This window comes from Cotesia glomerata, linkage group LG3, assembly GCF_020080835.1.
Source record: "Cotesia glomerata isolate CgM1 linkage group LG3, MPM_Cglom_v2.3, whole genome shotgun sequence".
Classification (NCBI taxonomy): domain Eukaryota; kingdom Metazoa; phylum Arthropoda; class Insecta; order Hymenoptera; family Braconidae; genus Cotesia; species Cotesia glomerata.
The window spans coordinates 14,389,916-14,415,374 of record NC_058160.1 but is presented as its reverse complement, the minus strand read 5'-3'; the positions used below and the strand labels follow the sequence as shown (position 1 = coordinate 14,415,374).

General features: G+C 33.0%; 1 protein-coding gene and 1 long non-coding RNA gene across 13 annotated transcripts in view; one reads left to right on the top strand and one right to left on the bottom strand.

The window, feature by feature from the left end:
• LOC123261717 (potassium voltage-gated channel protein Shaker) overlaps window positions 1-25,459 on the bottom strand; it is a 1,350,734-nt gene that overhangs the window by 1,021,988 nt on the left and 303,287 nt on the right. The window lies entirely within an intron of this gene.
• LOC123261748 lies at window positions 941-23,922 on the top strand. Its single transcript, XR_006508752.1, has 5 exons — window positions 941-1,029; window positions 1,099-1,176; window positions 13,084-13,092; window positions 13,176-13,177; window positions 23,891-23,922. It is a non-coding gene; the product is annotated as an uncharacterized LOC123261748 (long non-coding RNA).

The window sequence follows — 25,459 nt, the reverse complement described above, 5'->3', positions numbered from 1 at the left end:
TGCGTCCAGCGACTGACATTATGAAAGAAATGTTCGGATTGAGTAATTATTATTTATTATGCAGTTCATGTTGAAAAGAAGCTTATAAGGTAGTTAAACAACAAACAAATCCTCGTGATGATTCTAATGTTAATTCAAGTGATCACGAAGGCAACTCTAGTGACAGTAATGAAAACGATAATCATTTTGATAGCGATAGTAATACAACTGCCACAGATCTACCATTATCATTATCATTCCGTAAGGTTTTTAAATTATTTATACGTTTCTTAATTGAATACATTTTGAGTTATTACATGTTTTTATTATTTTTTAAGGTTCTATGTCATTTGATAACGAACCAAAAAATTCACAGCCAAGCTAGGCATCTCAAGTTAGTGCTGCAACTCAGTTACCTGTAATAAATCATGCATTACAGCTGTTAAATCAATCACCAATCCCATCAAGGAAATTAAATGACAATCAATTTTTAAACAACAAAATAAATCAGATATCTGACAGCTTGAAAAAGGTTTTACTCTCTTTAACGGATGAAGACCCGGTCGATGATTATGGTGAAAATTTTCGCGCTTTAATAAAATTACTGCAAGACAAATTTAACGATAAAGAAACGGAAAAATCATTGAAAATACAGATTTTAACATTATTACCTGAACAATGGAGTGAAAGACGTATTTCTGAAACTATGAATACATCAAGACATATGTCAAGGGTAGCAAAATCGTTGGTTGAAGAAAAAGGTCTACTTTCAGTACCTGAATCAAAATTAGATATATATAGCATTAAATTGATGTCTTAAACACAACTGAAGACTCACTTACTCAACATCTTTTTTTTATAGGTAGAAAAATTGCAGATCAAGTGGAATTGAAAGTTGAAAATTTTTATAATGATGATGAGTACAGTGCTCCGATGCCAGGTATGAAAGATTTTGTCTGCGACCTAAACATTGTGTGTTAGCAGGGGCAAGTGGAACACATACCATCTGTGTCTGTACGATCCATCAAAACGTTAAGTTAATGATGCTTGGTAATTATCAAATTCATTAACAGTTATAAATGTGTGAATTTTTATTTAACTAAATCACAAATGTTTCAGGTGCGAATATTTATTCTCTAACAAGAAATACAGATATATCCATTACATACTATAGTGATTGTTTGAGTTTGATTGTATGTAAATCTCCATCGTTTCTATGTTATTTGGGTAGATGTGAAAACTGTCCAGGGGTAGATGAGTTGAGTAACCTTTTACTGGCATGTTTTGAAAATCACGAAATTGAGAATATTACATATAAGTATTGGATATCTAAACCGAGAAGCAGTTTAGAAACTATTATTAAGCCTATAGAAGAATTTGTTGAAGATTTTTGTACTGAATTGAAAACTCTTCTACCTCACTTATTTATTGCTAAAGAACAAGCAAAATTTTTGGAAACATTGAGAGAAACATTAGAACCAAATGAATTTATCATTATTTGTGATTTTGCAGAAAATTACGCGTTTGTAGTGCAAAACGCGGCATCTGGTTTTCACTGGAACTATAATCAAGCAACAATTTTCCCAGTAGTGATTTATTATAAAGTAAATGGCGAACTTGAACACAAAAGTTTAGTAATTATTTCAGATTATAATAATCATGATGCCGTTGCCGTACATGTTTTTATCAAATTAATAACTGACTATGTGAAAAGTCTTCCTGAACGTTGTAACAAAATTTATTATTTTTCTGACGGGACTCCTCAACAATTTAAAAACTTTAAAAACTTCGTAAATTTATATTATCACGAAGAGGATTTCGACATTCCTGCTGAATGGCATTTTTTTGCGACAGCCCATGGCATGGCAAAGGTCCATGTGATGGTATTGGTTGTACCATTAAACGATATGCAGCAAGAGCAAGTCTCCAACTTGCGGTTGACAAACAAATAACAACGCCTGAAGAACTCTTTGAATGGACTTAGTCAAAAAAAATAGAAAATTAATATAATAAATAGAGATTATAATACCTCAGAACCATTAAATAACATTTTTATTGTTATATAAATAGTATTTATGAAAAAAAAATTTTCATTTTTTAAAATTAAACAAATTTGTTTTTTAAATAAATAAAAAAATATAAAAGAAAATCGGCCCTGCTCGGGATTAGCGAGGATAGTTGTCAAATAAATTGAAGTTTTTTTTGAGAAAAAAAAAAAAAAAAAAGAAAATGGCGGACTTCGAAAAAATGACGATTGTACTTAAAAAAACCGATTATTTTATATAATTGATGATGTTAAATTTTTTTTGTATATTTTTTCGAAAAGTTCATTCAAAAACAAAAATTTAAAAAAAAAAAAGGTACCCAAAAGTTAATTTCTAAAAAAGTTATGGCTATTTGAAAATAAAAAAGCCATTTTTTTAAAAAATTCATAACTTTTTTGAGGTTGGACAAAAAAATTTGAAAAAAATTCTCAAAAATGTTTTCCAAAGGGTAGAAAAGGATGGAAAAGTTTCAGCAAAATCTAAAGGGGTCGGGTTCAAAAGTGGTCGATTTGGCGTGGACTGCCCCATATATATAATATATAATATATATATATATATATATATATATATATATATATATATATATATATATATATATATATATATATATACCCTTGCGGTTTTACAATCATTCTGAAAACACTCTGGAATTATTTAGAAATTATTCTGTAACCTCGATGATTCTTGAGTAATTTCAGAGTTAAATTGTTTCCTTTTTTCAGAATATTTTTGAAGTTAAATCAGAACGAATTCATAGTATTTTCATAGTTTTTTTAGTGAAACCATAAAATTTAGGCAGGTTACTCCGAATTGTTTTCAGAGTGAAGTCAGAGTAAATTATAAATCGATTCAGAATAAATTTATGATATTTTATGGATAGATGCATAGTTTTTTCGGAGTTACACCAGCGTGAATCCAAAATATTGTTACAGTGAATCTAGACGAAATTTCGGCTTATTCTAAAATGAGACTAGTGAACGCTTAAATATTATTTTTGCTCTATTTTAACGATTGTATGAAAAGAAAAAATATTTTCTCTACTCTTGTCATAAATTCGAAGTAGAATTTATGGTTCTTTGGAAAATTAACGGTAAAATTTCGTATATTTATTTAAAAAATAAAAAAGTATTCACTTTTTCAATGAGATAACCATCTCATACAACGGAGGGTCCTGCAATTCCCTACTTAATTTGAGCTCTTGAAATATTATGTCTCGGTATAAATGCGGTTTTAAAAATTTGTGGTTCCAATTTTTCACTTTCTAAATTGCATTTTTGGGTAATTTTAAACATTATCCTTAATATCGAAATTTTTTGTTGCCAGTACAAAATCGAGTAATTGAAAAATCACGAAATTATTAGAAAAAAACCCCTTAGTATGACATTTTTCAAAACCAGTCATTCCAACATATTGATGGAGATTTTCATTTGCTCTTCGGGATTAGATACAATTTTTTTTTTTTTATAATTACTGATTGATTCATAGATTTGATAACATCATTTGTAAATATGTATGTATGCATGTATGTTTTAATACATAATTAGGAGTATAAATAAAACGATTGGAGTTTTGATTTAGCTTTATCTGTAGAAACCTCGTCTAACCAGGATATCGAAAAACTGTGTTCTATCTGTTAGAAAATTATAGAACTTATAGATAATTATTACTCGTTAACCTATAACGAACAAATAATTTAAAAACAAAAGATAAAAATAATCTAAAAATTGAGATAATATCTATCTATCGATTTTGTAGTTAAGTAGTTCATCGCGAACAAACATTGTGATACTAAATTTTTATACAGAAAATACTATCATATTACCTAAATTTCTATTTCAGAAAAATTACGTATTCACCGAGGACTTGGTTTACATCCACACAAATTACACTCTAAAGATATGTTATGAATCTGTGTAAGACTCAATCAAAAGTATTGTGGGTTCACTTCGAAAAAACTCTAGTTCTATTTTGAGGATACTTTTGATTCACTCTAAAGAATTTTCGTGCTTATTCTGATTATTTAATAGTTTCATTCTAAATTCACTCTGGATTCATTCTGAATTCACTCTGGATTCATTCTGAATTCACTCTGATCTACTCTGAATCAAGTCTGAAACCACTCTGATTTTACTCTAAAAAAAGGTTACATAACCACTCTGAAAATACTCTGAATTCAGTCTGTTTCTACTCTGACTCTGAATTCAGAGTGTTTCCAGAATGAGTTGAAGGTTGCTAGGGTATATACAGGGTGTCCCAAAAGTCACGGACGCCATTGTAGCATCTGATGAAAAAAATAATTCTGAAACGAAAAGTCCTTAGCCATTTTTCAATTGACCGCATAGATAATTAATTATTAATTAAAAATAACGTCTCTTTATTTGTTAGAGAGAGAGCGCCAGTGTCCAGTAAAATATGTGCCAAACAAAGACACAACTAACTGTATGACTAACTAGTTTCTATAGCTAACGTAGTCACACATATTTACTTACACATTCACACGTGCAAGCATCTTCGTTGGAACGCACTTGACTTGACACTAGTGCTCGCTCTCTAACGCATAAAATGACGTTATTTTAATTAATAATTAATTATCTATGCGTCTGATTAAAAAATGGCTAAGGACTTTTCGTCTCAGAATTATTTTGTTTATCAGATGCTACAATGGCGTCCGTTACTTTTGGGACACCCTATATATATATATATATATATATATTAGACTGGGCCAAAAAAACAACTATTTTTTTTTCTATCGATACTGTGAAAATATCATTCATGATGATAAAAAAAAATTATTGTGAAATTTTGAGTCCTTAATAATAATATTAAGGGGTGTATCTTTACGACTATTGATTTTTCGACAGTAATCGCATTTTTTACTCAAAACTCCTTAATTATCAATCTGAAAAATTTTAGCAATATGTATTCATATAGGAAATTAAATTTCCTAAAAAAAAGTTTTCCCAGTAAATTACTGTAAAACAAGCCGTTTCCTTGTAATCATGCCTTAAACAATAATTTACTTTTTCAATTTCGCGTTTCGATTTTGGATTTTTGTAGCTACCAGAAATATAAATATTTTTACAGTTTAAAATACTTATTTTTGAAGGAAATGTAATGCTCTACAAAAAAATAAGGAAAACGGTTGACCCTGAAGGCCATCCCTGCAGCTTCCCGCTAATTCCATACCTGGATGTTTAAAATTGCACATGCCGTTTTTGAGCGCTCTTCAAGCTTAAAAACACAATTTATGTGTTATTTTGAGCTCTTCTAGCTCAAAAGTCTGATAGCAGTATCATAGAACAATATTTTTTAAATTTTCAAACCTCACTCACTTTTAAATAAATCAACCAATTTTCACGCGGTTGGCAGTATTTGACGCAATTTTTTTAGTTTCATGAAGAATCTTCAAGTTTGAATTGATAAAACTAGGAAATTTGGAGTAATTCTAAAAAAACACTTTTTTTGGTTTTCTTTCGTTCATGATATTTCTTGAACGAATTGACCAATTTTGAGCGGCTTGACGGCGATCGACGTAATTTTTTCATGCTAATAGCTGATTAGTTTTTGAAATTAATTAGTGCATCCGTTTAAAAGTTATTTCAAAAAATGTCGGAGTTATGTTAAAAAAACACTTGTTTCCAAATATTTTATCGAGGATATCTCTCGAACCAATCAACCGATTTTCACGTTTTTGGCGGCGATCGACGCGGTTTTTTAAGCTCTGAAATTATTTTATATCATCAAAAACGATCCGAGAAGAAATGACGAAGTTATGTCGAAAAAACACTTTTTTCGGTTTTCTTTCGTTCACGATATCTCTCGAACGAATCAACTGATTTTGACCGGATTAGCGACGATCGGCGTGGTTTTTCAAGATTAACTCTTTAGAACGCCGTTTAGTACGCTCCGATCGGTTCAGTCGTTCAAAAGTTATAAGCGAGTCACACAGACACACAGACACACACACACACACGCCCGCACACCTACACACACACGCACACACACACACACACACACACACACACACACACACACACACACATACGTACAGACGTACGGACATCATCGTGAAAATAGTCAGGAAAGCTTTCTAGGATCTCGAAACGTCGAGATCCGATGAAAACTCGGTTTTCGAAAAACAGGGTAAAACCAATAACTTCCCGATTTTTGAAAATTTTCAATTTTCTTAGCGGAAAGTTAAAAAGTTTCTTGACATTTTTAATTAAATTCACTCCTTTCAAAGTTATTCGACGTTGAAGTTAAATTCAAAAGTAATTTATCGTTTTTTTCACTTTACACATGATTTTTTCCTCTTGATTGAAAAATTTATGACTATAATATTAAGAATAATTTTTTTTTGTTGGACCACTAAATTTTTTTTTATAAAATCATAACTTATCAATGTATTATTTTGCTTTTTAACGATTAGTTATTGACATAAGTTGATTTTTAATGTTTTTAAGTAACTCCAATAATAAAAAAATTCGGCTTCTCAATCAAATGTTATTTATTTGTATAGGGATATACTTTTTTTTATAAGCTTACACTTTTAAACTTCCGTTTTTAGCCCTCTTGTTGTTTTGTCCTTTTAATGTCAATACTGTCGCAGTTTAATATACTCCCCCTCCACCATTACATTTGTAAATGTTCATTAGCGAAGTCGACTGCCTGAAAATGACGTTGATTGTTTCACGTTAAAGCGCTGCGAGGTATCGTGAGCTTTTCCGTAATCAGTTACCGAAGCTGAAAACATAGCCTTACTTATTCCCACCACCTTATTTCTATCATTGCACTGTTCAAAAAAGGGAATACTATCCGTGTGTAATAACTTTGATTTCCTTTGATCGGAAAATGATCTTGATTGTTTCACGCTACAGCGCTGCCTTTCTTCACGCTAACGCGCTGCGAGGTATCGTGAGCTTTTCCGTAATCTGTTACCGAAGCTGAAAACATAGCCTTTCTTCACTCCCACCACCTGATTTTTATCATTGCATTGTTCAAAAAAATGAATGCTCTTTGTGTATAATTACTTTGATTCTATTCTTAATTGTGCAAAGTAACTTAAACGTTGTCAACGCAAATTTGAGTTTTCATTAAGTATTTATTTATGGTTTGGTATATAATTTTCTTCTATACAAAATTATTTCTTATATAGAGATTAAGTAAAAAAAATTTTTAACTTCCCGCTAAGAAAATTGAAAATTTTCAAAAATCGGGAAGTTATTGCTTTTACCCCGTTTTGCGAAAATCGAGTTTTAATCAGATCTCGACGTTTTAAAGTCACAGGAAGCTTCCCTGACTATTCCCGCGATGGTGTCCGTGCGGCTGTATGTATGTGTGTGTGTGTGTGTGTGTGTGTGTGTGAACCTCTTATAACTTTTGAACGGCTCGGCCGATCGGATCGAAATAGGTGGCGATCTAAAGAGTATCCTTGCTATTAAATTTCGTGAAAATTTTAATCGACTCGGTTCGCTAGATTTTGAGAAATCTCAAAAATAAAATTTTCAAAAAATCGTTTTTTTTTGGAATAACTTCTAAACAGCTTCACCGATCAATTCCAAAAACTAATCAGCTCTTGAGGTTAAAAAACCACGTCAATTGCCACCAGAGCCATCAAAATCGGTTAATTCGTTCAAGAGTTATCGAAAACGAAAAATTTCGAAAAAAGTGTTTTTTTCACATAACTTCGAGATTTCTTATCGGATCATTTTTGACAAAATACAATAATTGTTAGAGCTCCAAAAATCACGTTGATCGCCACCAAGAACGTGGAAATTGGTTGATTGGTCTGTGAGTTATCGTTGTCGAAGAAATTCGGAAAAAGTGAACTTTTTAAATTTCTCTAAGATTTTCAGTTCGATCAGTTTTTGTTCAAAAGTATATCCGAGATTCTAAAAAACTGCGTGGAGTTTTGCCAACCACATGAAAATCGATTCAACCATTTAGAAATTATTGCAGTTTGAAAATTCAAAAAGTACTGTTTTATTAAACTTCTATCAGACTTTTGAGCTCGAAGAGCTCAAAAGCATACAAAAGCTATTTCTTTGAGCTCGGAGAGCTCAAAATAACACACAAATAGTATTTTTGAGCTCGAAGAGCTCACAAACGTCATAAGTGCAACTTCAAGCGTTTCGGTATGGAATTGGCGGGAAGTAGCAGGGATGGCCTTTAAGGTCAACCGTTTTCCAGATTTTCGCCAAAGCCATAGGCTAAAAATAAAAACCAAAAAAAATTTCGAAAGTTTTTATCTCGGTAGTTTTTTTAAGATTAGGAATAAGAAAATTTTCGGACGATAGTTTTTTTATAAGTAAGACTGTTGAAAATCCCCCAAATATATTGATTTTTTTCTTGCTCCCTTATTTTTTGTGAGAAGTGTATTTTTGATTTAACAACGTCAAAATAATTTATATTTTTCAGAAGACACCTCTTGTGATTATAACAATAATGATGACTGTGATGCTACAACATCTAGTCAGGAGTTGCAATCAAAGTCAGATTCATTTATGAGCCAAAATTCAAATGTGTCTAACTTTGAAACAGATTTTTTAACACCAAAACGGACACCAAAAATTAATATTATGACGCCAGAATTAGCTGCTGCACTTGATCGTAGTAATGTAAGTAGCCGAAGCGCCACATATATTGAGACACTACAAAATGTCCCGATGTTACCAGCCTAGCGAACTATCACCCGAAATTTTCGTTACCGACACTAGCTAAATTAATGTGCAGCCCCGTGACGTCACAAGACGACACGAGGAGGAAAAAATCAGCTACGAACCTAAAAACTTGAGCGGTGATCGCTACTTCGATCTATCCCCCGGTGTTAACCACCACGCAAAATATTTCTTAGTCATTTACTACTATTACCACTATTACTGCTATTCGGTGATTACCCACCAGAAATCTCATTAAGTTCTAAAAGTTCATTATTTAATTTAATATTCTGTATTATTTTCTATCAAAATTATTATTTTTCGCATCAGGTGATTACTCACACGCTCACTAGTATTATTACTAAATTAGTTATAATCTTAAATACAAGTGTTCTGTTTCATAAATATTTCGTTACCGAAATATTATAAGTCTTGTTTAAAGTGTTGATTTGGTGAAATAAAGTTAAGTTTCTTTTATAATCTTTGTCGCCAATCACGATTTATTACTGAGAACACCAACATTAATTTAATACGTCTACGACCATCCAAAAGGGTCCAATCGAGGAAGCAGAACAATCGTCGCCGTTAATAATATTGTAAGTAAATAAAATAAATTAACTGGCACACGAGGGAATTTCTGTTAGACCTCCAAGGTAAAATTTTAATATATAAAATTATAGACAACATCCATCTAGGAAGCGGGAAATTCCCGGGTAGTGATCCTAAATAAAATCAGAAGTTTATTCGATTATTCCCTTCCCCGCGAGGTTTAATGGATTAAATAATTAAATTTTTAAAGTATACAAAAATTTAGTGTTTCAATATTTTGGCAGCTACTTTAAAAAGTGTGGGATTCGATACTCGGATGGTGAGACATTTATGGTATTTGAGTGATCAATTAGCCATAATGACTTCATTTGATGATTCTATTGACCTGACTGTGAAGAAAAAAATGATTGAAAACCTAATAAATAATAAATCATCAAATACTAAAACCAGAAAATATGAATGTGACTTCATTTCTGTAGAATCGCTCACCATATTCAAAGAATTTGATTTGCCGTATGATTTGATCGATGAAGATATAAGTAATTGGTCCAATAATAATAGTTTTCAAGAGTGTAAGGAATTTTTTTGGAAAATTAGCTGTCGTCAATGATGTTGCAGAACGTGGTGTATCATTAATTGAGGATTACAATAAGTGTCTCACTAAAAACGAAGAACAACTTCAGTATTTGTTGTTAGCCGTTAGGGAACATCGGAAAAAATACCCAAATTGTAATAAAAGTAATTTGATTGAATAATTATTTTTTCAACTGATCCTTCGTCATGATTTGATAATAATTAAAGAATTTTTTTTGTAAAATATAAATTATAAGTGAAAATAAAATGATTTTTTATCTCTTTTATTGATTTTATTTTATAAATAAAAGTATGTCACTAGTCAAATAAATAATTTATAATTAAGGGACTGGATTTATTTTACTAGTGGAGTTAGTTAAATACAATGAAAATTAATTTATGTCGATAACTTATCGTTAAAAAGCAAAATAATGCATTGATAAACTATGATTTAAAAAAAAAAATTTAGTAGTCCAACAAAAAAAAATTATTCTCAATATTAAAGTCATAAATTTTTCAATCAAGAGGAAAAAATCATTTGTAACGCGAAAAAAACGATAAATTACTTTTGAATTTAACTTCAACGTCGAATAACTTTGAAAGGAGTGAATTTAATCAAAAATGTCAAGAAACTTTTTTTGTAGAGCATTACATTTCCTTCAAAAATAAGTATTTTAAACCGTAAAAATATTGATATTTCTGGTAGCTACAAAAATCCAAAATCGAAACGCAAAATTGAAAAAATAAATCTTTGTTCAAGGCATGATTACAAGGAAACAGCTTGTTTTACAGTACTTTACTAGGAAACTTTTTTTTAGTAAATTTAGTTTCCTATAAGAATACATATCGCTAAAAATTTTCAGATTGATAATTAACGAGTTTTGAGTAAAAAATGCGATTACTGTTAAAAAATCAATAGTCGAAACGATACACCCCTTAATATTATTGTTAAGAACTCAACTGAGTTTAAAGTACATATTAATTATAAGCCGTTGAAAAGAGTTGAACATTGTAAATATCTTGGAATACACTTTGATAATCATATGAGATGGAACAACCATGCTCTGGAATTATTCAAACAACTCAAATATTTCACTTTTGTATTTTACTGAGAGAATGGATAAAAATAGATAATGAGTTAAAAATCATGATATTAATTTAAGTGTTGCAACAATATTACATATAAAACTTATATAAATAACTAGATTGCTAGGTTGATTTTCTTTTAGCTTGCACTGTATTAAGTATTACTATATTACTATCTTATATATTAAGAGATTGTTGATAATAAAATATATTTTTGTTAATATGTACTCGTTCTATGCACAGATGCTATACGCACCTCTATAGAATTTTTTTTGTAACGAGATTAATAAATAAAAATAAAGTAAATAAAACTTTGACAATAATTTTTTTTTATCATCATGAATGATATTTTCACAGTATCGATAGAAAAAAAAATAGTTATTTTTTTTGGCCCAGTGTAATATATATATATATATATATATATATAAGAGATTTTCACGTATATAGTCACTCATCACGATATCTCTGAAACCATAAAACCTAGAGACTTAAAATTTGGTAGTAATATTCTTCTTACCGAGTAGAGGTCAGCTAAGAACGGATTTAACGAAATTCTACCTACAAGGGGGTTGCGGGGGCGTTAACAATGAAAAATTTCCGTTTTTAAACTATAGCTTCTATCGACTCCAAATTTGGTAGGAATCTTTTGTAGGAGATGTAAAAATAATCTATAAACGAACTTTACGATATTTCACCCTACAGAAGGTTGCGGGGGTTTTAATTAACAATGAAAATTTTTAATTATCAAGCTATAGCTCCTACGGACTCCAAATTTAGTAGGAATTTTCTATAAGTAATGTAAAAACGGTTAGTCAACGAATTTTACGATATCCCACCCTACAGGGCAGTCGCGGGGGTGTGTATAGACAATGAAATTTTTTAATTTTCAAGCTATAGCTTCTACAGATTCCAAATTTTGTAGGAAGTTTCTGTACGTGATGTAAAAATAATTTATGAACAAATTTTACGATTTCCTAACTCAAAGAGGATTGCGGGGGCGTTAAAAATAAAAAATTCCCCTTTTCTAACTATAGCTCCAATAGACTCCAAATTGGGTAGGAATTTTCTATAAGAGATGTAGAAATAATATAGGAAAGAATGTTACGATAGCTCACCTAACAGGGGTTTGCGGGGTAGGTATTAACAATTAAAATCTTTAATTTCCAAGCTATAGCTCCTATAGACTTCAAATTTAGTAGGCGTCTTCTATATGTGATATATAAATGATCTAAGAACGGGTTTTGCAACAAATTACCTCCAATAAGTATCGCGGGGGTGGATATTAACAATAAAAAATGTTTTTTTTCCAAAATATAGCTTCTAAAAACTCTAAATTTTGTAGGAATCTTTCATTTCTCCTGTAGAGATCATCTCAAAATAGATTTCAACAGAGTTAACTTCTAAAAGGAATTGTGGGGGTGAATGTTCAAATCTAAAATTTTAATTTCCAAACTGTGACTTCTACAGACTCCAAATTTGGTGGGAATTTTTGTGAATAATATCAAGTTGAGATAAGGATATATTTTATCAAGTTCCAACCGCGAAAAGAATTACGGGGGCGTTAACAAAAAAAAAATTCGTGTTTTTAAAATATAGCTCTTATAGACTCCAAATTTGGTAAAAATCTTCTATATGTGATGTAGAAATAACCTCAGAGCGGATTTTACTACGAACTACCCCCAATAAGGATGCAGGGGTAGGTGTTAACAAAAAAAATCGTAATTTTCAAAATATAACTTCTAAAAGCTGTAGATTAGATAGGAATCTTTTATTTGTCATGTAGAGATCATCTTAAAACGGATTTCAATCAATTTTTCTTCCGATAGGGATTTCAGGGGTGGGTGTTAAAATCTAAAATTTTATTTCCCAAACTGTAACTTCTACAGACATTAAATATGGTGGGAATCTTCGTCTATTATGTCAAGTTCAGCTAAGAATGGATTTTCCTCAAATTCTAACCCCAAAAAGGATTGTTAGAGTGTTAACAATGAAAATCTCTCATTTCCGAAGAAAAGTTTCTATAGACTTGAAGTTGTGTGGAAACCTTTTGTTTTTAATGTAGAAATTATCTCGAATAGTATCTTACGAAATCCCTTCCCCACATAGGAGTGCGGGAGTGATAATTGTCAAAAATTAATATTTTTCAAATGCAGTTCCTACATATATAAAATTTGATAGAATTGCAAGAAAAATAGAAAATTACAGTGATCGCCTCCAAGGTCAACCGAATAACATATTTTTCTATCTCAATAATTATATTTTCTTACAAAAATCGTCTCTTTGGCAGCGGTGAAAAAGTCATTGCCAGGTCTCCAAAATTTAAATTTATATGTAGCTATTTAGTCAACGGACTAAGAATTTTACATATACTTTATATTCGTTGATCACATAACCGATGAATTATTTTTATTACGGGATCGCGGAAATGTTACTGGTTAAAATGAGTGCGTTTTTTAAACACTTGAGCTGTGGAAAAGAAATTTGGCTACTTATTTTAAGAGAATTCGTAAAAAAAATGTACAAATAATTTTCTATAAAAAATTGATAATACGGAGAAAATTTAAATTAATGACAAAATTCGTCAAGCTTCGCACTTGAAGCTAGGCAGATTTTAATTTCACTTATGACACAAAAGTCAAAAGTCTGATAAAAGTTTCAAAGAACACTATTTTTTGAACTTTTGAAGTGCAGTAACTCTTGAATGAATAAACGAATAATCGAAACTTTTATCAGACTTTTGACTTGAAGAGCTCAAAAATCTCATAAGTGCAATTTTAAGCACTTAGATATGGAATTAGCGGAAGTTGCAGGGATGGCCTTTAGAGTCAACCGTTTTCCAGATTTTTTTGTGATAAATGAGCGTTATAAGACGTGCACTTTTCTGATTTTCCAAACATATCTTTCCCTCCGTGCAGAGTAATAAATTGATAATTCCGTGAAACTTTTTAAAAACTTAATTCATTAAACTCGGGTCATGATTTTCTTATAGTAAATGAAATAAAGAAGAAAAAAATTTGATACATGAGTAATTTTTTTTTTTGCTTTATGAAAATGTTAGCGCATCAAAACCAATTTTACATATAAAAATAATTTTTACGACAGTAATAAATTAATTTGTATCAGTTTAATACTTGAATAATCAAAATTTTATACATTTAGAAGTTTACGTCTGAATAACTTTAGAACGGCTGTCTTTATGATAAAAGTGTATAAAACCTTTTTTATAGAGCGTTGAATTTCCTATAACAATATGCTATTGACTTATATATATCAGGTGCGTATGCCGAGCTAGAAAAATAAACAAAAAAAAGAATTTTTTTTCCTATGTTATTTAAATGGGAAATGAAAAATTAGGGACAGATACCTCTAAATATTAATATTAAGAGCTCCGCTTTGAACAGGCTTCTGTTCTCACCTTCATGCAAGTTTTCAGCCTATTTTTTCGTTGAAAAAAAAAAGTCGTCTAAAATTAAAACACCCTATTGTACACATAGTACAATTATTACACATACACATTTTCATATGCACACACATTTTCACATCATAAACGACTGTATTTATTTTCGAGGAGTTTTTCTCTAGTCATTGCTAGAGTTTTCTCCCATTGGGGAATAAATTATTCATAATTATTTACCCCCAACACCGAGTGTTTTATTATAGATTTGAAAATTCCTGATCCGAATTCCTGAACAATTTAGAAAATTAAAAAATTACGGAAATTCTCCTTCTTGGAGAGTTTACGACAAAACATTTGGTTGGTGCCTCCTCCGAGGTTTGAACTCACGAACCCTGGCTTAGAAGTGGATAGAAGCAAGTGTCAATCAACATCAGCATCGCTGGATATCTAACAGTAAAAGATAAGTCTCTCAATTTCCTTTCTTAATTATTATTTCTTAATAATTATTGCTTAATTTAAATAACTAAATTGACAATTCAACTATCGGTTGACAATTAATTTATATTTTGATTTATTTACTGATTACAAACACCATACTTAACCTAAAATAACCTGACACTGTCAGTTATTAATCAATAATAACTATCATTTTTATTTTTTCATATACATAAGTACATCAACTTATCTTCATTATGAATAATCCAAACACTAAACTACAAATTGAACTGACAGCGGAACAAGTTGACTGAGTTGTTGCACCATTACGTCTTGCTAAAATCAAAGAATTATTTGAATTATATGAGGCAGCTATTGACGAACTTGAAATGACCGAACCAGAGGATGAAGAGGTAGGTTTAGCAAAAGAAGTCCGAAAAATTTATTATGCGCTTTTCGGTCGAATACAAATTTCACATCAATCTAATAACACAAACCTAGGTTCACGCAACCCTAATAACTTCACTATCAGTGGATCAGGCATCGGTAACATAACTACTGTCACACCAGCTGTAAAAAAACCCACTTCATGACTAACCGTGCACAACCTAACTACAACACTTAGAACGCCAAGGTTTCAATTAATGATGAGCGCTCTCATTCAGATGCGTGATTCCAATGGTAAATTCATTCAAGCTCGTGCTCTACTTGATACTTGTGCCACCGCTAATTTCATTACTGAAAACTTAACTAATAAATTAAAATTACCTACTCAAACTTGTTCTATTCCGATCGGTGCAGTTAATGGAATGCAAACTTTTTCTAAACATCTAATTCAAGTAGCATGCAAATCTTTAAACAATAACTTTCAAAAATCATTATCCTTTTTGACAGTTGATAAAATCACTGATTTGAGTCCTAACGAAGTATTTCCACGTGATAAAATAGATATAACTCATAACATAGCTCTTGCTGATCCACTCTTTTATCTTCCGCGACCAGTAGATGTTCTTATTGGTTCCGGAACCAGCTTGGTTGGGTTGTAGCGGGAGGAGTCAATGATGATAACAATACACAACCTATATCATGTCAAATTTTAGATTCGTCAAATCAATTAACTCGTTTTTGGATAATAGAGGACGTTAGTCCTAAAGGATCTAGAACTTTAGATGATTCCCTTTATGAGACACACTATTAACTTAACACTACCCGAGATGCAAGTGGGAGATACATTGTAAAATTACCCTTCAAAGTCGAGAATGTAGATTTTGGTAACTCTAAACAATAAGCTTATAAGAGATTTCTCTCTTTCAACCTTCAGAGAAGATTAAATTTAGATCAACAACTTAAGATTGAGTACAATAAAGTAATGCAGGAGTACATCGACCTTGGTCATATGGTACTCGTATCACATGATCAAGAGCCGGGCTACTATTTATCACACCATCCCGTCATGAAAACATTTAGCACTACCACCAAGGTACGCGTCTTATTCGACGCATCTGCAAAATCTTATAAAGGTATCTCCTTGAATGAGGTTCTGCTGACGGGGCCTACTGTACAAGATAACTTATTTACTATTTTATTACGTTTTCGTATTTATGTTTACGCCATTACTTCTGATATTGCTCAAATGTATAGAAAAATCCGGGTCCATCCAGATCATCATAAATTTCAAAGAATTCTTCATTATCATAATAACAAAATTAGTACCTTTGAATTACAACGAGTTACCTTTAGAGTATCCGCGGCTCCGTTTCTAGCCACACGCACAGTCAATCAATTAGCTGAAGACAAACGTCATAACTTTCCAAACGCCTCGATTATACTTGAACACAATTTGTATGTTGATAATTTATTAACTGGGACTAATTCTTTACCTGAAATTTTGCAATTACGCGATGAAATAATTCAATTAGTAAGAAAGGGGGGTTTTGAACTTCGTCAGTGGGCCTCCAATCATAAACATGCATTAAATAACTTTTACCAAAGAATTCTTGACTTGGATTCTGCTATTAATGATGACCCTATATCTCAAATTCTTGGCATTGTCTGGAACTCTTTAACTGATGAATTTATCTATACTGATAATGCACTTGATTCTTTGAAAAAGATGACTAAACGAACAATCTTATCAGATATCAAAAAAATTTTCGATCCACTTGGGATCTTAGGTCCAATAGTACTTGCTGCCAAAGTGATGGTACTAGCATGTTGGAAGGCAAAGGTTCATTGGAATGAAGCAGTACCTCAGGAATTACACACTCGTTGGTGTAAATTTGCTGAACAACTACCCTTAATTAGAGAATTTGCTGTTGAACGTCATATTGTTATTCCTAATACTATCAACATCGAGAGACACGGGTTTTGTGATGCCAGTAAAATAGACTACGGAGCCTGCCTATATGTACGTTCAATGAATCAACAAGGTCAAGTAATTGTCAGATTAGCTTGTTCAAAATCTAGAGTCGCGCCAATTAAAGATGTAACTATACCTAAATTAGAACATGTGGAACACAATTACTTTGTAGATTATACGAAGAAGCACTTCCTGCACTTGATTTTACTTAAGATGAAATAAGATTTTGCTCAGATTCAACTATTGTCCTACAATGGCTTAAACGCTCGCTCCACAAGGTCTTTGAATCAAATCGAGTCTCTGAAATACAATCTCTCGGGAATAACGTAGAATGGTGACACATTAGAACTTGTGATAATCCTGCTGACTATTTATCTCGAGGTCAATTACCTTCCGATTTTCTTAAAAATAAAACGCGGTTAAGGGTCCTACGTGCCTTACACAGGATCCTAATACCTGGTCTATTTCTATCCAACCTGTTCCTTCAGAACTACCAGATTTACGAAAAAATACCTGTCTACTAGCGTCTACCAATGACCTATTCCAACGCTTTTCATCGTATTCAACACTCATGAATTTATTCTCATTCATTTTACGTATGTTCAAATCAAATCCGTTTAAACACAAACCACTGAGTGTTGAAGAAAAATTAAAAACAGAAATTCGAATACTTACATTAATTTAACAATAACAATTCCATTATGAAATAGAACAAATTAAAGAAACTGGAAACACTAAAAATTTGAGATTACGTTGTCTAAATCCCTTTATTGATCAAAACGGTTCATTACGAGTAGGTGGTCTTTTAAAACACGCCTCTATCTCCTTTTCTACAAAACATCCCATTTTATTGCCTTCACATCATTATGTTACATACTTAATTATTAGAGAAACACATAAAAATGCATGCCACTCTGGTATCCAAACAACATTATCAAATTTGCGTCATAAATTCTGGTTACTAGATGGAAAAGGCCAGATAAGGAGAGTTGTCAAAAGATGCGTGGAATGCATTAGACATCGTCCAGTAATACTTCAAGGGAAGATGGCTGACCTACCTAGTGCCAGAGTTACAGAATCAGCCGCGTTTTCTCATGTGGGAGCAGACTATTTTGGACCTTTATTCATAAAAGAACAAAAATTTAGAAATCGAACTAAGATTAAAGTCTATGGGTGCGTTTTTCTTTGCATGGCCACTAAGGTGGTCCATCTTGATATTGCTAGTGACCTAACCACTGATGGCTTCCTGAGAGCTTTCGGGCGGTTTATTAGTCGCCGAAGGGTCCCATCTCATATTTATTCTGAAAATGGTACCAACTTTGTCGGTGCCAATAACCAATTACAAGAACATTATGCACTTTTTACATCTCAATCTCATCAAGATTTAGTTAATGATTATGCAGTTAGAAAAAACATTGTATGGAAATTCAGTCCACCATTATCACCGCATTTTGGGAACATTTGGGAGGCGGCAGTAAAGTCTTTTAAACATCATTTTAAGAGAGTGGTGAAAGATCAACTTCTGACTTTTGCAGAATTAAATTCTTTAACTGTACAAATTGAAGCTATACGTAACTCTAGACCTTTATGCACGCTATCTAGCGATCCTAACGATCCTATTTCATTAACACCTGCTCATATTTTAATAGGGCGTCCCCTCACGATGCTGCCTGAAAATGATTTTTCTGATGTTGCAGACAATCGTCAGCGTATGGCAATTCATCACCAAGGCCAGACAAGACTTCTGAAAGTGTTGGTATCTGGAATACCTCCACGAGCTTTAAACTCTTAAAAAATGGCATACTTCTTCAGGAGAAATAAAACCTAACCAGATCGTACTACTGACGGACAAAAATCAACCATGTATGCGATGGCAACTAGGCGTCATGGTCGAAAACCATCCTGGAGATGATGGAGTCACCCGGCTAGCATTTGTCGGAACATCGCGAGGACTGTTCAAACGGAACATCACTTTATTATGTCTATTACCTATCAATGCTTAATCTTATCATTATGTAACTATTGTATTACACTATACACAACACATTATCTCATCTTGCTTACACATTCGCAACGGGGGAAGTGTGTTTTGCCGCCAGTGAAAAAAAGAGTTGGTTAGCTTGACTCTCACGACCATACTCAAAACCTTAAACCTACTCGAGACTCATCAAGGGTCTTTTCATGATTGTTTCTATAAACATGTCCAAAGACACGTTTTGTAATGGCTGCTGCACCTGCGCACTATGAGCTAGCGGGAAAAAGCCCAGCTGGCACAAAGCACGAGGCACGAGACGCCATGTGCAACGATCAGTTGTGTTTGGGACCGGTGACCGACATAATATACCTGGTAGCTCGGTAACGATTGATCCTATTATCCTGTGCCTTTTCATTACTAAACAAATTAATTAGTGATTTATTTATTCTGAGTTTTCCTCTCAGAATTATTTTTTTCATCAGATGCTATAATGGCGTCCGTGACTTTTGGGAAACCCTGTATATATATATTAGGGTGTGCCAAAATGTAACTTCCGTGGAGAACCTTTTAAAATTGAAATTTTGAGTTCCATTTTTAACAGCAGCTGTGTTTGGGCATTTCCTGAGATACTTCGGGGTGAGAGGATTCATTTGATTAATTATTGGATTTTTAACAGGAGATTTAATTGGACACTTCCGGCCAAATTTTGAATTTTCACCGGAAATGCCTAAACTAGGCTTCTGTTAAAAAATTCTATGAAAATCAAATACATCGTCTCACACCAAAATATCTCAGGAAATGCCCAAACACAGCTGCTGTTAAAAGTGGAACTCAAAATTCCAATTTTAAAAAGTTCTCCACGGAAGTTACATTTTGGCACACCCTAATATATATATATATATATATATATATATATATATATATACAGGGTGTCCCAAAAGTCACGGACGCCATTATAGCATCTGATGAAAAAAATAATTCTGAGACGAAAAGTTCTTAGCCATTTTTCAATTAATCGCATAGATAATTAATTACTAATTGAAAATAACGTCTCTTTATTTGTTAGAGAAAGAGCGCCAGTGTCCAGTAAAATATATGCCAAACAAAGACACAACTAACTGTATGACTAACTAGCTAACGTAGTCACATATTTACTTACACATTCACACGTGCAAGCATCTTCGTTGGAACGCACTTGACTTGATACTAGTGCTCTCTCTCTAACGCATAAAAGGAAGTTATTTAAATTAATAATTAATTATCTATGCGTCTGATTAAAAAATGGCTAAAGACTTTTCGTCTCAGAATTATTTTGTCTATCAGATGCTACAATGGCGTCCGTTACTTCTGGGACACTAAATATATATATATATATATATATTAGGGTGAGCCAAAAAAACTAACCTATCGAATTTATGGGTTAAAATTAATCTTTATATCGAAAATAAAATTTCCCTGCAAGGCAGGATTTTTTGCTCAATTTTGAAAGGTTTCGGTGAGCATTCAAAGTTTCCCATTTAAATAACACGTAAAAAAAACCTTTTTTCATTAAAAATAATATAACTTTTGAACCACTTGAGATAAGAATTTATTGATGGCAGATTCGTGAAGGGCATTAAATTTCCTACAAAATCATGCCTGGTTTCGTTTTTTAAAGTCAAAAATTCATATATTTACTGGTAAATAAAGTAAAATTCATATATACAAGTATTATTTGTGTAAAAGCGTGGTTTAAAGCTCCTTGTCCGATAAGCGCTCCAGCTCAAGACTTAGATTTCTTGAAAAAGTTAGTTAATTATAGAAATATTAATAAAAAAATTAGGAAAACCGTTGACCCTAAAGGCCATCCCTGCAACTTCCCGTTAATTCCGTTAATACCTGGGCGCTTAAAATTGCACCTACGATGTTTTTAAACTCTTCGAGCTCAAAAATACAATCTATGTGTTGTTTTGAGCTCTCCAAACTCAAAGAGATACCTTTTCTATGCTTTTGAGCTCAAAAGTTTGATAAAAGTTTTATAGAACACTATTTTTGGAATTTCTAAACCGCAATAACTTTTGAACAAATGAACCGATTTGTACGTGGTTGGCGGCATTCTACAAAGTTTTTAAAGTTTCATAAAGAGTTTCTAAGTTTAAATTTTTCAAACTAAAATAAAAATTTCGGAGTAATTACGAAAAAACACTTTTTTGGGTTTTCTTTCCTGTACGATATCTCTCGAACGAATTAACCGATTTTGACCAGATTAGCGGCAATCGACGTGATTTTTTTATGTTAAGAGCTGATCAGTTTTTGAAATTGATTGATAGAGTCGTTTAAAAGTTATTCCAAAAAAACCACTTTTGAAAACATTTTTTTTTATAGTTTTTTTTAGATTTTTCGAAATCCATCGGTCCGAATCAGTCCAAATTGTATTCAAAATCTAAGTTTGGCCAAGCCGAATGGCTCCAACCGCGATGAAATCGGTTTATCTGTTCAAAAGTTACATGAGGTTTACATACTTACACACACACACACACACACACACACACACACACACACACACACACACACACACACACACATATATATATATATATATATAGACATAGTGACACCCTCGCGGGAATAGTCAGGGAAGCTTCCTAGGACCTCAAGACGTCGAGATCTGATGAAAACTCGATTTTCGAAAAACGGTGTAAAACCAATAACTTCCCGATTTTTGAAAATTTTAAATTTTCTTAGCGGGAAGTAAAAATTTCGAATGCTACTGTTTCAACATTTTTGCGACATTTATGGTATCTGACAGAAAAACTTGCTGCTATGTCATTTCTCAAGTTTAGTATTAGTTTATAAGTTGAAAAAAAATTGTAAACGCAGTGAACCTGCAACTGGCGCAACACAAGACTGAGGCAGTGCTTATTACCAGCAGAAAAGTGGTAGAGACCATTAAGCTAAAAATCGGCGAACAAGAAATCACATCACAACCTTATATCCGATATTTGGGAGTGATGCTTGATGCCCGATTCAACTTCAAGCAGCAAGTGGAGCATGTCAGTGCCAAAGCGTCAGTAGTGCGGGCCAGTCTCGCACGACTGATGCCGAACGTCGGAGGCCCAAAGCAGAGCAGGAGGCTATTACTGTCATCAGTAGTCACATCGGTGCTCACTTACGGAATATCCATTTGGGCCGACGCATTAAAAACGCAAGAATCATTGAGAAAGGTTGGACCAGTATATCGACTGAGTGCCCTACGAGTAGCTAGCGCTTTTCGCACAATATCAGAGGAAGCAGTGTGTGTTATTTCCGGTACTCTGCCTCTCAGAGTCCTAGCTGAGGAAAGACGGAACCTATATCAACGAAAAAGGTCAACCACACTGAGCCCTGAAGAACTTAGAAGCGAAGAACGGCAACACAGCATCGCAAGATGGCAACAAGAGTAGAATGCTTCAGATAAGGGTCGGTGGACGTACCGTCTCATACCTCGGGTTGATGTGTGGTTCAACCGGAGTCACGGTGAGATCAACTATTATTTAACGCAGATGTTATCAGGACACGGATGTTACCGGAAGTATCTCCACCGCTTTAAGCACGATGATACCCCAGAGTGCCCGTCCTGTCCAGGGGTCAATGAAGATGCGGAGCATGTCTTCTTTGTGTGTCCACGTTTCAACCAACAGCGCAATGAGTTAGAGAAGATTCTGAAGAAGAGAACCCAACCAGAGTCAATAGTAGAGGCAATGTTGTCGTCAGAAGCTGCCTGGAACGCCACAAGCATTTTTGCTACAAAAGTGCTTACCGAGTTGCGATCCATTGAGAGGAAAAGAGCGAAAGACCGAATCTAGAAGGAAGAAATAACATCTTAGCCACCAGAAGGAAGAGCGGCAGCTTATTCCTCCCCCCGCGAAGAAATGCCTTACGGCGGTACCATGGGGGATCAGAGCATAGAAGAGAAAGGGGTTTAGGGTTTAGTGGGTAGGGGCGTCAGCGTCGAGTTTTAGTATGACGCTGCGTTGAGTCGCCACATATCCAGGCTAACAGCTATGCCTAGAATCCGTAAAAAGGATCCCAAAAACACACACACATATAGACATAGTGACACCCTCGCGGGAATAGTCAGGGAAGCTTCCTAGGACCTCAAAACGTCGAGATCTGATGAAAACTCGATTTTCGAAAAACGGTGTAAAACCAATAACTTCCCGGTTTTTGAAAATTTTAAATTTTCTTAGCGGGAAGTAAAAATTTCGAATGCTACTGTTTCAACATTTTTGCGACATTTATGGTATCTGACAGAAAAACTTGCTGCTATGTCATTTCTCGAGTTTAGTATTAGTTTATAAGTTGAAAAAAAATTGTAAACGCGATTAAAAAAGAAGAGAACACAATTTATTGAGAAAGAATAATATTATCTAAAAATTACCATGACACGATTTCTTCCAAAGACATCAGTGATTTTATAACAAATTTTGTTCTTTTCCTTTTTAATCTCGTTTACAATTTTTTTTCAACTTATAAGCTAATACTAAACTCGGAAAATGATATAGTAGCAAGTTTTTTGGTCAGATACCATAAATGTCGCGAAAATGTTGATACAGTAGCATTAGAAATTTCTTTATTAATATTTTTATAATTAACTCAATTTTTATAATTAACTTTTTCAAGAAATCTAAGTCTTGAGCTGGAGCGCTTATTGGACAAGGAGCTTTAAACCAAGCTTTGACACAAATAATACTTGTATACCCCCTCCCCTACTACTTACCTCGTTTCAAAGTGATTTACTTCCTTAAATATAAAAATTTCTAACAATAAATGCCTATAAATGCTTATTTTAATTTTTTGCTCAATTTTCATGACCAGTAGCAGTATGGTGCAACTTTGGCGGCCCTCACCACCCAGTGGTGGTAGCTCGCGGCGCACAGTGGGGACGGTTCGCGGCGCCCTGGTGGGGACAAGTGGTTGTAGATTTGAATGCATATATATATCTATATATATATAAGCGAAATACCACTCACTCATCACGAGATCTCCGAAACTATTCGCCCGATTGACTTGAAATTTAGCATAGTTACTCCATTCGTGATGTAGACGCTCACTAAGAACGGATTTTACGCAATTCCTAGCCAAAATGAATTTTTCGTCTACCATCACATATGCCCTCCCCTCCCCTCCCTCTCATTCTTCTCCTCCCCTCCCGTGCCCTATAATCTTTCCCCTTCCCTATATCTCTCTCTTTTTTTGGGAGCGAAATATCATTTTGACCCTCTAATCTAAGAAACCATCAGTGGCACCCGTAAATTATCGAACTCAACCCCCCTACAACCACCCACGCTAATCAACCTTTGCCATGGTTACCATTGTCATGGTTATCGTTGCCATGGTTACCGTTGCTATGGTTACCGTTGCCGTGGTTACCGTTGCCATGGTTACCGTTACCATGGTTGCCGTTACCATGGTTACCGTTATCATGGTTACCGTTGCTATAATAACTGTCAAAATGATTGATTTTAAATTTTATCGATTGACTGTTGGGACAGTAGGAATTCATAATCATACGTTTTTAAGAAAGAATAGCTAAATCATTAATAACTGAAATAACTTATATGTATTGGAATAATCATGAAGGATGAACTCGATTATATCATAACACAGATAAATTAAACATAAATATTATCAAGTTGATATTGTTAAATGATTATACTGATTTTAATGATTAAAATTAAAATGGTAAATTGTGTCTGATGCTTCTTCTAAAATTTTACAACGATATCGTTAAATTATTATAAAAACGGTCGATTTAAGATAATTTCTAATAAAATGAGTAATAATAAATATATTTTTAATACCACTTAATTTGTTATGAATTTATTAATAACTAGCTGATACCCGCCCGCTTCGATAGGAATACAATAAATTTTTATGGTGTAACCTAGATGAAAAATATAAACAAAATGGTTAATTTCAAAAAGATAATGAATATAAATTTTGAATTAGAGAAAAGTGATTGTTTGTGATGACCGGTGTTAGCGAGTATTAAATATATGAGAAAAGTATTTTATTATTAACATTTTTAAAATTAAAAATTATTGACATTTTTAAAATTAAATAATACTATGAAGCGGAAAAGAATAGGAGTTACGGATAATTATTACGTGAATCGTTCCAACATTCACGTAACAGAATAATTGGAGGAGGAAGAGATTGAGAAAGAAATAGGAAGGACCTTCTTAATAAGAGTTTACAGAATATGCGAGAAAAATTCAGATAGCTCGGACAGGGATTCGAACCCAGAACCTTCCGGTGACATGTCGGCTACTCTACCATTTGACCTATCCGGTCTAGACTAAATGTTTAGGATAACATTATTATAATGGGAACGCATCTCACTACACAGTACGTCATGGGTGATGCGGAAATCTGTCTAATAAC